The sequence below is a fragment of the Diabrotica undecimpunctata genome, chromosome 6, assembly GCF_040954645.1.
Source record: "Diabrotica undecimpunctata isolate CICGRU chromosome 6, icDiaUnde3, whole genome shotgun sequence".
Lineage (NCBI taxonomy): Eukaryota > Metazoa > Arthropoda > Insecta > Coleoptera > Chrysomelidae > Diabrotica > Diabrotica undecimpunctata.
In genome coordinates this window covers 151638297-151650780 of record NC_092808.1, presented here as the reverse complement: position 1 = coordinate 151650780, position 12484 = coordinate 151638297, and the positions used below count along the sequence as shown (strand labels likewise).

Here is a 12484-nt window from a genome sequence, read left to right as displayed (position 1 = left end):
TAAAAGTAACGATTCCGGTTACAGCGAGTGTTTCTAAGGTAAACGCATCATTTTATCAGCTAAATAAGTAAGTAGGTCATTTTTAAGTGCCAGTGTTGGAAATTGCAATAATAATGAATTGTGGAACAATTTTTAGCAAATGTTTCAAATAATTAATATGTTTGTTACACTTTCTTTATATAAATATATTAAGTCAGTAGGACAGGTTGGTTTTTCTAAGATGTTCTGTCATAATTGATTCTACCGAAAAATAAAAATATCATAAATTCTATCATCTTCCAATATGAAAAGTCTTTTGATATAATTCTGAGCCTTCAGATACCCTTTTCACAACATCAGGTAAAATTAAAATAACGGAATATTACTATCCAAAGGTAGCTGCTAGATACCCATCTATAATCCCGATAGGTGACAGATATACTACAAGTCTACTACAGATCTAATACAGAGATGCGCCCCTGGCATACGCGAGCCTTGGATTATCTCCTAATACTATACAGGAATCACAACGAAACAAAATTAAATACTCGCAGAAATCGAAAGACTAGACACAGACATAATAGTCTTGAGTGAAACCAAAAAACAAGTGTCAAGAAGAGGAAATTAGAGGGAAATATACACATATATGGAACGGAGTCTGCAAACATGAAAGAGCCGCAAATGGAGTCTCTATATTAATGAAAAATAAATGGAGAAAAAACATACAAACTTACCAGCAATTAAACGAAGGAATAATGAAAATTAGGATGAACATATTTGGACAAATAACAATAATTGTTGGAGTATATGAATGACAATGTGATCACAAGAGAAAAGAAACATTTATTTAACACACTAAAAGATGTACTGGAAAGGGCAGAGGAACAGAATATATTCTTCTAATTGGAGATTTTAATAGCCATATAGGCATGTGTCGTCTCCGGTGTAATTAATAAACGTATGAAAATGTGTTAGCAACTTGGTGCAAGTTTCCATGTTTATTAATCTGTCCAACCATTGCGCAATATGGTGTAATATTGCGTTGTTGGCCGGTACGCTCTTATTGTGGCATTATCTTGAAGAGACAATGCCATTATGGTTTTATTGGTGGTGGAAATAAAACACATTCTTTCTAAGAAGAAAAAAACTCAGCTTCAGAGTCTTAGAAAGATTCAGAGCCCTTCGAGCAAAGTGCTCTAGGGAGCTACCCTACACAGGTAAAACCATGTGTTGACACTGAGTGACTGAGATCCGAAAATGTCCCATATTTAAAGATAAATTAACTTTTATATGAAACCTTTTCATTTCTCAACCAATTAAATTTAATTATATGTTCCAGAAGGAAGGGCGATGAACATCGAAGTGCGTGATTGGTGGCACTTGATGACACATGGAATATAAGGATATAGTGGGGCGATTCGAAGATCACGAAATTAGAAATGACATTGGAAGTCCGCTAATTGAAATATGTCGGGAATACGAGTTGGCCTTAACCAACACAAGATTTCATCATAAGAACATACATGGATATACATAGGAGGAACCTAGTAGCAACCAAACATCAATTATTGATTTAATAATAATTAGAAAAGCCAGCAAAATAATAATACAAGATGTAAGAGTATACAGACAAGCAGAATGTGCAAGTAACCACTGATTAGTTCTAGATAAATTTACATACGCATAAGGATTCATTAATCACGAAGAGAAAACAGAACAAAGAATAGATAATTAGTGCAAAGGAAAATAGTAAAATATTAAGAGAAAAGAAGACACAGTACGTAGCAAATGAACTTAAAGAAAAAGAAGAGAACTACGAAAATAAAAAAAGAAAGAAACCTTTAGCAAAAGTAGTAAAAATGAGAAAAGGGGACACCAAAAAAACCTATATTTTTTAAAAAATAAAGCGGGAACAGTAGCGAGGCCACTTAGAATGGCTGTCGAATACGGGAACTTTAAAGAAGACTCTAAACTACATTGTAAGCATAAAAAATAAAAAAGAAAAACCAAGAAATAGTTAAAACAAAGTAATCGAAAAAGACATGATAGGAATATGGTTAAAAGGTCGGAAAGGCAAAACGAGTAACTGAAAAGATTAAAGAAAAATCATATAAAGCTATGGAAAAGCTCAGTATATAAAGAAAAATAACAAACCCAGCAAGCAGAACAAAACAGTGAGAAGGAAAAAGCTTTTTAACACATGAGCTTTCAAGGTTCTTAGTGTCAATTATGTATGTCTTTCATACAGGTCAGGACAGGTTCCGTCAATAAGGGCATCAAACGATATAACTTTCCCTGTTTGTGGACGGCTATTTGCAGCTCACTCTCAGAATTTTGGATGGTCAGTTGATCATCAGAAAAAAAGTATAAGTTTATTTGTGTATGTTAATTGATATATGTAGCTATCCCTATTATATTATTCAAAACTCTCTTATGGTACTATCTATATTATATACTGTCTATATAAAACCTTTTTGTGAACATAGAATGGAAGATATCAATCAGAAATATATCAAAAACCTTGTTAACGCAATTTCATATGCGGTTAAATGACATTAAAAAAATAACCAAACCCTAAAACAGAGCTCTTAAACAAACAACAGAACTACGGATTCCAAAAATTGAAAAAATAATTTATGTGACTATAATTACTTCAAAAAAAAATATAAACAACCGATATTTTTTATGAGTTCTTATAATTGATGGAACGCTGAAATTTCTCAACGTGAAAAAATTTTGAAATTACAAAGAAATTTTGTAGTTACTGAACTACTAAAACCTTGAGTTTTTGATTAGAAAAACGATTAAATACCAACACGAAAACTTTGTTATGGTCTGTTTTTTAACCAGGAGGAGTAATTCAAATTTACCGCGTCGTAATGTATGTTTGTAATTGGTCCAACCACAGGCAAGTTTACTTCACTAAATTATGACATTTATGAAATTTTAAAGTTCAATATTTATATTGACGATTTTTTGTATTTTCTGCGTTATTCCTTTAATTTTTAGATTTTTCGTTTGCATTTATAATAAAAAATAGTTCTTTTCAGAACTATTTAGCGAAGTATTAGTGTTATTAAAATAACAATATGGATTCAATGCCAAGTACTAGTGGTAATTATCCTTCTCCACCTAAAAAACGCCGAGTAGATTTGGATCAATTATCATCAAATGAAAAACAATGCAATATGTAAAAACAAATAAAAATTTGATAATCCTGGAATGAAAATAACAGCCATGGTAGCAAAAATAAAACAGGCAACAGGTTAGTTTTGCAGAATAGTTATTGTTAAAATCAAGACTTACTAAAGTAATGTGCTAATTTTAGGTGATACGAATTAAACTATTTACAGAACAATTAAGGAATATAAGCAGACTGGAGCAGTAAGATGTCCTTAAAATATTGGCTGTCGACCTTCTATCCTTGCAACATATGATGAAAGAGTTAAAACATCTGTAGGACAGATAGTACACATATACTTTTTCAAGAATGAGATGCCCACTTATGAATGAGATAAATTCTTGAAGCAAATCAGTATCAAATATCTAATACATTTTAGAGGTTTCATTTTTATAATATAATATTATTTTCCTCTAATATCTAAATCGATTTCTGGCTCTTTAAATTGTTTGTAATAACTTGGACTTGATGATATGTGAATAGTATTTAATCTGATATTTTTGTAGATGGTATTTATACTAAATATAGTATAAAATGTTTATAAATTTATAAATGTATGTTATTTATATCTAATTATTATAAGAAAAACGGCAACTATCTTTTAAACTTAGTGTATACTGCATTTTCATTTTGTTTTCATCACAATAAAAGAATTTAGTAAATTGATGTTGTGTTTTAGTTACTCGCATCATTGTCATAACCTGTAGACTTTGCTTTTGGCATTCGTACTTTTATGCTGTATTGATACAGTTGGTTTTGTGACTCCTGGTTGTAGATCATCACAAGAAAACTGAAAAATTATGCTAGAATGTAACCTAATAGATTGAATTTGTTGATTATCTCACAGAAATCCAGTATTTTTTCGTAAATTTTATTTATTGATAACAAATGGGACAAACTCACTGTTAAAATTAAACAAGAATCCGGCATTAAAGAAATTGCAAGTACACACTTATTTATACAAAGTATTATTTTGCATTGTAGTGCTTCAAATATAACCTGAAGATATTGATACATAAGTTAAACAAATCTATCTAATGAGGTAACTGATTAGCACGCATGAGAAGTAGGACCACACCTATATTTGAACCATAATTAATTCTTTGATGGTAAACATAAAAAGTGAATTCTAAAGTAGTGAACTGGAAGGAATATGTGAAACAAATTGGCTGAAGCAATTCAGGGGATTGGATTATTAAGCTTAAAAATAAAGATCAAGTTAAAGTTAACTCTTCTGGTAAGAAAAAAATCTAGATTCAAGAAATTGATTACACCAGAATAGGAATATTTTTTTGTTAAGATGTTTTCGATACATGTTTGAGTAAATGGAAAACAAAAGAGAGTTGAATTTTCAATTTGAGAGCAGATAAAAGTGTAAGTTTTTAGAGATGCAATCCTACAAAAATCTCTGTTATGTCTTTTAATGAAACCAAGCCATTTCATAGCTTTGTTGCATATAAGATCTATTTGCAAATTAAAAGACAAATTTCTGTGAAAAACCACACTTAGATCTGTAACATTATTGACTCTTCCAAACAAAATATTCTCTAAATTATAATTAAATACTATATAAATAATAATACAAAGACGATATTCTTCTGCAATGTGATAAATAAACTCCAAAAATTCTTTAACTTCTTCATAACAATCCAAACATTTTTTTATTGTAATTAGAAAAACAAAAAAATATATATTGGAAATTAATTGGAAAAAATTATTATTCAAATATAAGCAAACAAAGTTCGGCTAGAATCGACGTGTGAGATTATCCGATACTGATTACTGGATTACTGCAAGGCCGAGATAATCAGCCAAAAAAGAAGATGTATTTGGTGACTTTTCTAGTAACTTTCTTGGGTGTCAATCTGTCTTTTTAGTTTAGTCCTCCTGGTTAAAAAACAAACCATAGTATCCGTGGATCTACGCATATGTGCCCCCTTAATCGGAAACTTTCTTTTTTATAAATTTCGCTAATAGACCGACAACTTTTTACCTTACCCTCGTATTTACAAACAATCTCAAGGGCAGTAAAAATCGTATCGGAAAGCTATCCAATTATACTCATAAAAAATACATAAAAGTGTGTTAAGCATTTAGGCGTAGTAAAATTTTTTCATTAATAATCTGTGAAACGCTGACATTTATAGCAATTAAACATCAATTTAAGAATAATTTAAATATTTTAGTAGGTACTTTATGGAAAAACCGATGACTAATAATCCGAAATGGGAGTGCTGACAAAACGAACTACGCATAATAAAGCAAATTCCTTAAAACAGAAGAATTATTATAGGAAAATGAAGGGATTCCCAACAATAAAGCGAAAAAACAAATTGTATGAGATTAGTTTTGTTAATTTTTTTGTAGTAGGTATCCTTCGACATGTAAATAAAAACAAAAATTATCAAAAGCAATTTTTTTGGCCTTATGGATTCTTCTTGTAGTATCTATTGACTCCGGTAGTTGGCGAATATCAAGGCCATTTTGACTCCAAAATTATAACTTTGACCATTTTGTCTTTGACTAGTATGTTTAGAACTGCTCAAAATAAGCCTAATCAGAGTTTAACACAAGCATCGCTAGAGCTTAAATGACAGCTAGACAGAGTATTTAATTCAATATCAGAAATAAAAGGAAGTAATTTTTGCCAAGATATAAAACCCTTTTTAAAGATACGGTTATAGTGATTTAATTAGACAATTTTAAGTGAACCTGGTATAAAGCTTCAGGTCAGTTATCAAATATTACTGACAGACCAAAAAGACAGTGGTAAAAAATAAGATTTATATTCAACAGAAATCTGTAGAAAATATAAAGAATAGTGCCAAAATAACAATTCTAGCTAAAAACAACTGTTAAATTGTTATATTTATTGTTTTTCTGTTATTCTGTCTAGTTTTCTTACTTGGTAACTCCATATTTTTTCCTATCTTTTCCACTTGTTTTATTCGTCTCTTTCCACTTTTTAACACCTCAATCTGGTGCTTTCTATATGTATATCATTAATTATTGGATACTATTCTGTTTCTTTTTTAAGTTTTTTATCTGTACTCTTTTGCCTTCTCTACAATCCTCTTGAGCTTTAGACTTTTTTATTCCTATTTTGTTTTATTTGTTTAGATATTTATTTCATATAATCTAATTTTCAATTGCCGACAATATGGTTGGTCCTGTTCAAGGACAGGAATCAGTAAGGCGTCAAAAACCCCATAATGCCATTTAATGTTTTTTAACTTTAACCGATAGGCATATAAGTAAAACTGCAGCTATAGAAGAACCTGCTGCCTGCCGCTTTGACACATAAATTTCAAACGTACTTCCAAAAACCAAATGAAGTGCCAGTGGTCTTTCTAGGAAATTTGTTAGTGCGGATGAAGACATAATTCTCTGTAAAGTATACGCTATGTATAAAGAATAATATTGGAGTCGAGATTAGACAATGTTCTTAATAAACCCAATGAAGATGGCACTTAAATTAAGTGCAGTAGATCAAATTTGTGGAAATTGTTGTAGCGCATAGGATTTAGGAAAATAAACAAAGGCAGAACGGAATATTTGACGAATATAAAACATAACCAAAGAGAAAATGAATTAATTATTTATATAGATGAGACATGATCCGACGCACATGACACTTCATCAAAAGGTTGGTTTGACAACAACGAATACTCTGCAGAAAAACACCTTCGAATAAAGGAAAACGCATAACAATATTCCACGCGGGATCAGTAGACGGATAGGTTCCAAACGTTCTATCTTTCTCTGCCAAAACCATTAATGAATCTTACTTCGATTATTACAAAGACATAAGAGCGGAGATATTTATTTTAAGGCTGGTTTAAAAATAAATTAATACCAAGTATACCACCAAATAGTGCAATTATTATAGTAGACAATTAAATGAAGCTTCTTGTCCCAATGGTACTAATGTTACTATTTAAAATTACATGTTCGATAATGATATTTGTTTTGAAGAAACACATACAAAAAACGATTTATTGCAAATTTTAAAGAATATATATCTAAAAAAGATAATGTTTGTGATAAGTAAGCAGTAAGTATACAATTTTAAGACTGCTACCTTATTACTGTATTTTTAACCCTATCAATCGGCATCAATTAAAATCTTGCATTCGGAGAAAAAATGGTACACCTACTCCCAGCGCCTCTGTAATTCATAAAGAAGTACAAAACATCGATATTAGCAGCTGTTAAGATTCAATTGCACATATAGAAAAAGTTCATATCTTCAAACAGATAATCTTGAAAGTATTGTAATTAATTAAGCAGATGATAGTGATTTTGACACTGACCTAACATAAATAATATTTTTGTATAACTTTATTATAATTTTGTAAATAAATGTTTAAATATTATTTAATAAGTACTTCATATGGCCTAATTTCTTCAATTTTGTATGTCCATGTGCTTAACTTTTTTATAAAAATTAGTAATGATTTTATAACTTTAATTGTCGACGTAAATCTAGTTCTTGGGCTTAGCACGGTTCTTTTAAAAGTTTAAAGCTAGAGCGTTTCCTTCTTAAACCCCCATTGTATTTGTTGCTTGGTTTACCGCGGGTTGACATGATCCAAATGTACTTGGTTCAACTACTTTGCTACTTTGATCGTGTCACCTGTTCATTCAAGTACACTTGTATCAACAGGTTCTATCCAAGTTAAGTAGGACGCTGACCAACTTTCTTGGATCCAAGTAGTGTATGTATAAATTTAGTATAGTTTTTGGTCTTCCAGACCCTCTTTTTACTCATAGAAAAACTGTGGTTCTGCTTATGTTAAAATGTTTTGCTGCCTCTGATATCTTTTAATTTTGTTACAGTTCTTGGTTTAATATATTGTTGAGTTAAGTCATTTGTTTTATTCCTTAAAAATAATAAAAATAATAACAACAACCCTATTTTATGTAAAAACTATCATTTATATACTCTTTTTAAAATGCAGGAATTCAAAATAATATCAAAATTTAGACATTAACAATTATTACAATTTATAAATTAACATACCCAGCAGATGACTGATGCTGATGGCCCCAGAACAGATGCTGGGTATCTCACTCAAAGACCATAAAACCAATGAAGACATTCGTAATAGAACAAAAGTAAAAGATGCTGTCGAACTGGCAGCTAAACCGAAATGTAAATAGGCTGGACATAACGAACGTCTTAAGGATGGTCGATGGAATATAGAAATCGTTAATTGGCGACCATATGAAGCCAAAAGACCACGAGGAATACCGCAAATGCGCTGGAGCGAAAATATTAAAAAAACTGCAGGACCAATGTGGAAACGTCTTACGAACAACAGAGATAAATGGCGAGAATTAGGAGAGGCCTATATTCGACAATCCGAATAGAGATAAGGGCTTAAAAAAATGAATTAACATATGTAATCAATTGTTTGTTGTTTGTTTATTTATTTTATTATTTGTCTATCACAATAAATATAATATAATGTCAAACCAATCAAATACACTGCTTAAAATGATCAAATCTTACTAAGAGTCGTGTCAGTTTTTTTTTAAAAACCAGCTGTAAATTGTACTTCTTTCCCTCATTTGACAAATCGGTCTCTGTTTTGTATTTATGTTCTACCACTTGATGATTGGGCTCTCATTTTTTATCCTTCTTGTTATTTCTACATTTTCCATAAGTAAGTTTTTAATTTCTTCTGTCCCGGTATTAACATTTAGTTTTATTATAGAATTTGTGTAAATCTCTGGACGGGAAGGCTTAGTCCTGAACAAATTGTCAGGCATAGCTTTTCGCGTTAACATTTTCGATTTTTAATATCGCATTATGTAGGATACCACCATTTGAATGACTCAGATTTTAATGTACCAAATTGCTATATTCTCCTATTGTACTTAAGAATAATATCAGTTTTCTCTTTGACATACTTCATAATTCAGATAAGTTGTTGTCAAGTAATATATACTGCAATATTCTTCTAACTTTATTATAAATATTATAAAATATCTGTACTTACAAATAATATATCCTTCAAGAACTAGAACCACTTAATTGTTTCTTAAATTTTTTTGATACTTGACCGCACCACACTAAGTTCTTTAACAACCGCCACGACGACGACCTCAGCCAACTGAATCGATAGCTTGAGGTCACTTCATAAGAAACTTCAGAATGACTAATATCAACATTAAAACAAACGTAAGTCTCTTAGGGAATTCCCATCTGGTAGTAAGAGGTATGCTCCAGTGTGACTTCGCGAATCGCCGCGGCCGTGAAATCGGCAACCGTAGGTAGGTGGGAAATTATGGAATGCGAGTTCTTATGAATAAGAATTATTTTTGTTGCGATTAAACTTACATTGGCGTGAAAATTTACAAGGCTTTTAAATTCTTATACTCCGTTCGGAAATTATAGATAGCAACGTTTCTAACAAAGCTATGTAACAACGAAAAGCATGACACAAAAACAATATGAAGTAAAAAAAAAAAATACAGCACGGAAGACTATAGTAATTTGTGTTCCACTAAGGCGTGCATTTCCAAAACTGACGGTTTAAAAATATAACCCAAACAACTTTTGCTTATATATATTTCTTTATTAGGTCATCTTTTAAAAGAATTTTTTTGGAAACGATTTCCGCAGTGGAAACGTCAAATGTTTGGTTAAAAATGTAATTTTCCTTACAATTAATTACATTATAAATACAGTATTTAACTTAGATATGCCAAAAGAAAACAGTTTCAGAAAGTTCATAATTCAAGTAGTTTTTTGTTCCTAGTAAATCAGTATAACCTGATGGAATATATATGTTATGGAATGGTAAATAAAGGATGTTTTTTAAAAGTATAGAAATGTAAGTTGGCTACACTTTTTTAACTGGCGACCATTTTGACAGCTGTCAAGTGATTTATATTTAGTTTGTTTTGGCATTTCAGCATGAATAGACTGACGAATTTTATTTAGCGATGAACCTCACTTTTGGTTAAATGGCTATGTCAACAAACAAAACTGCTGTATTTGGAGTGAAGATAATCCTCAAGTGTATGTTGAGACACTATTACATTCAGAAAAACTGTCTTTTGGTTTACTTTGTGGACTGGTGGAATCATTGGTCATACTTCTTCAAAAACGATGCTGCCCAGACTGTTCAGAGCATTCTAGCTTAATAGTGGTCACCATTGACTGGTGACCGCTATAGAGCCATGGTTACTGACTTTTTTATTTCTCATTTGAATAACCATGATGTGCAGAAGCTGCGGTTTCAACAAGACTGCGTAACATGTTACACAGCTCGTGCCACAATTGATTTATTGAAAGAAAGGTTTAGTAATCGCATACTTTCACGTTTCGGACCGTGAATTGGCCTCCAAGATTGTACGATTTAACACCCCCAGACTATTTTCTGTGGAGATATGTGAAGTCACTAGTTTACGCCGATAAGCCTGAAACGATTGACTACTTGGAGAACAACATTCGCAGCGTTATTGCCGATATACGGCCACAAATGTAGGAAAAAGTCATTGAAAATTGGACCTCTAGATTAGAATACGTCATAGACAGCCGTGGCGGTCATATGCCAGAAATCATATTTACATTATAATGTCAAAAGATTATCTTTCGAATACAGTCAATTTCATGTCAATTTAAAAAATTATCTTTGTTTTATTCCATTTTAAACTTCTATACCTCTAAAAAAACACCCAATGGTAAACCAGTAAATAGGCTATGACAGTTCGCTCTTATTTCCAATGTAAAATCCCATTAGAAATCTCGAAGGTTCATTCTGGTAATTTTTGCACTTTTCTTGGTGAAAGGGCAACAGCTGGTGGTCGGATCGTGACGTATGATACATCATTGTAAAGGAAAGGGGATAGCGAATATGTTGAGACAGAAAAAAAGACATGGCGGCATTGTAAAAAGGGCATACTATTATATCTCCGTTATTATTGGTCTGATTTATTGACTTAAAGAGCACAAAATAAATAGCTGATCAAATCATGTGACATAACAAATGAAAGGGAAGAATATAACTTCTTCTTTTTCTTCCTTCTTGTATGTAGGCTTTAAAGCCTATTTCTTCTTCAATATTAGCCTCCTAAATTGTTTAAATTATCGCACCATCTTTTTCTTGGTCTGCCAATACTTCTTCGTCCATTTGGTGACTTATCTCGTGCTATTCGTACTATCCTATCCCCTGCCATTCTAGTAATGTGTTCGTTTCACTCCTGTTTCCGTTTTGTCACCCATCAACTTATGTCTTCTATATCCAACAGACTTGTTTTTTGAAACAACAGAGACTTTCATCTCTGTTGTTTCTAGTAGTCGTCTCGTTTTAGATGTGTCAGGTCTGGTCTCCACCGTGTATGTTAATTGCTGCTTTATAGATTCTTGTTTTTGTGTCTCGTCTTATGTGTGTGTCCTTCCAGATTGTGTTATTAAGAGATCCCGCCGCTTTACTTGCTTTTAAGCTTTGTTGTCGTACTTCTTCTTCAACATCTCTGTAAATAATTATACCTATTCCTACATATCTAAACCTTGCTTCCTATTTTATTATTTTTCCATCAATTTTGAGAGGATATAACGAATATATTGATCTCGAAAAAACAAACAAGACAACTACCAAAAGGTCATTACACAGTACCTTCATTATTAATGAATGTATAGCCATATACGAGAACATGACAGTATGGATGATAATAGACACACTATAAGGTAAATTTGCTTTATTGACCTAAGAAGGCCTTTGACTGAGTACAAAATAAACAACTAGCCGAATCCTAGCATATGACACATTAAATAAAACGACCTGAGATGTATAGTATATATAATGTATATAGCGTAACAGCAAAAAATATATATATACAGAGTAAAGTAAAAATAACATAACAAATTTAAGTCAATTAAAAGCATAAGATTTGCATAGTATATTTTTTACCACCTCCGTACAATCATACAGCACATAGTCTTCCTACTCGAAATATGTTTAAACGCTACAGATGTATCTTCAAACGCCAACTGTTGAACAAAGGTCCCCAGTAAATATTGGAGAATAAGTTGGGCGTAGACGGTTCGTCTTATAGCCATCAGGCAACAATTCACCGATTCTTGTTGAAAAAACATACTTACTTAACGTAACGTAATTACCTGGTATATTCCTGTGCGGGAAAAGTCTATCGACCTTTTTATACTCCGAAGAGGACCACGAAACTTATATTTAACATTAAAATATGGCAGGCATATTGGAACAGATAAAAAAACTGAATATAAATTATGGATATGGATATAAATCATATGGAAACACATATGAAAGTATATAAAAGTATATACTTTTTGAT

General features: G+C 31.5%; 1 protein-coding gene across 3 annotated transcripts in view; it reads right to left on the bottom strand.

Moving 5' to 3' along the window:
• The window catches only part of LOC140444123 (putative ferric-chelate reductase 1 homolog), a 109532-nt gene that overhangs the window by 32778 nt on the left and 64270 nt on the right, over positions 1 to 12484 (bottom strand). The window contains exon 1 of one of the 3 annotated variants that reach the window (XM_072535794.1): positions 9166 to 9374. The exons of the other annotated variants lie outside the window; for them this stretch is intronic. The gene's annotated coding sequence lies outside the window, so the exon portion shown is untranslated. Of the gene's footprint in view, positions 1 to 9165; positions 9375 to 12484 lie in introns of those variants that run through there. 3 annotated transcript variants of the gene reach the window in all.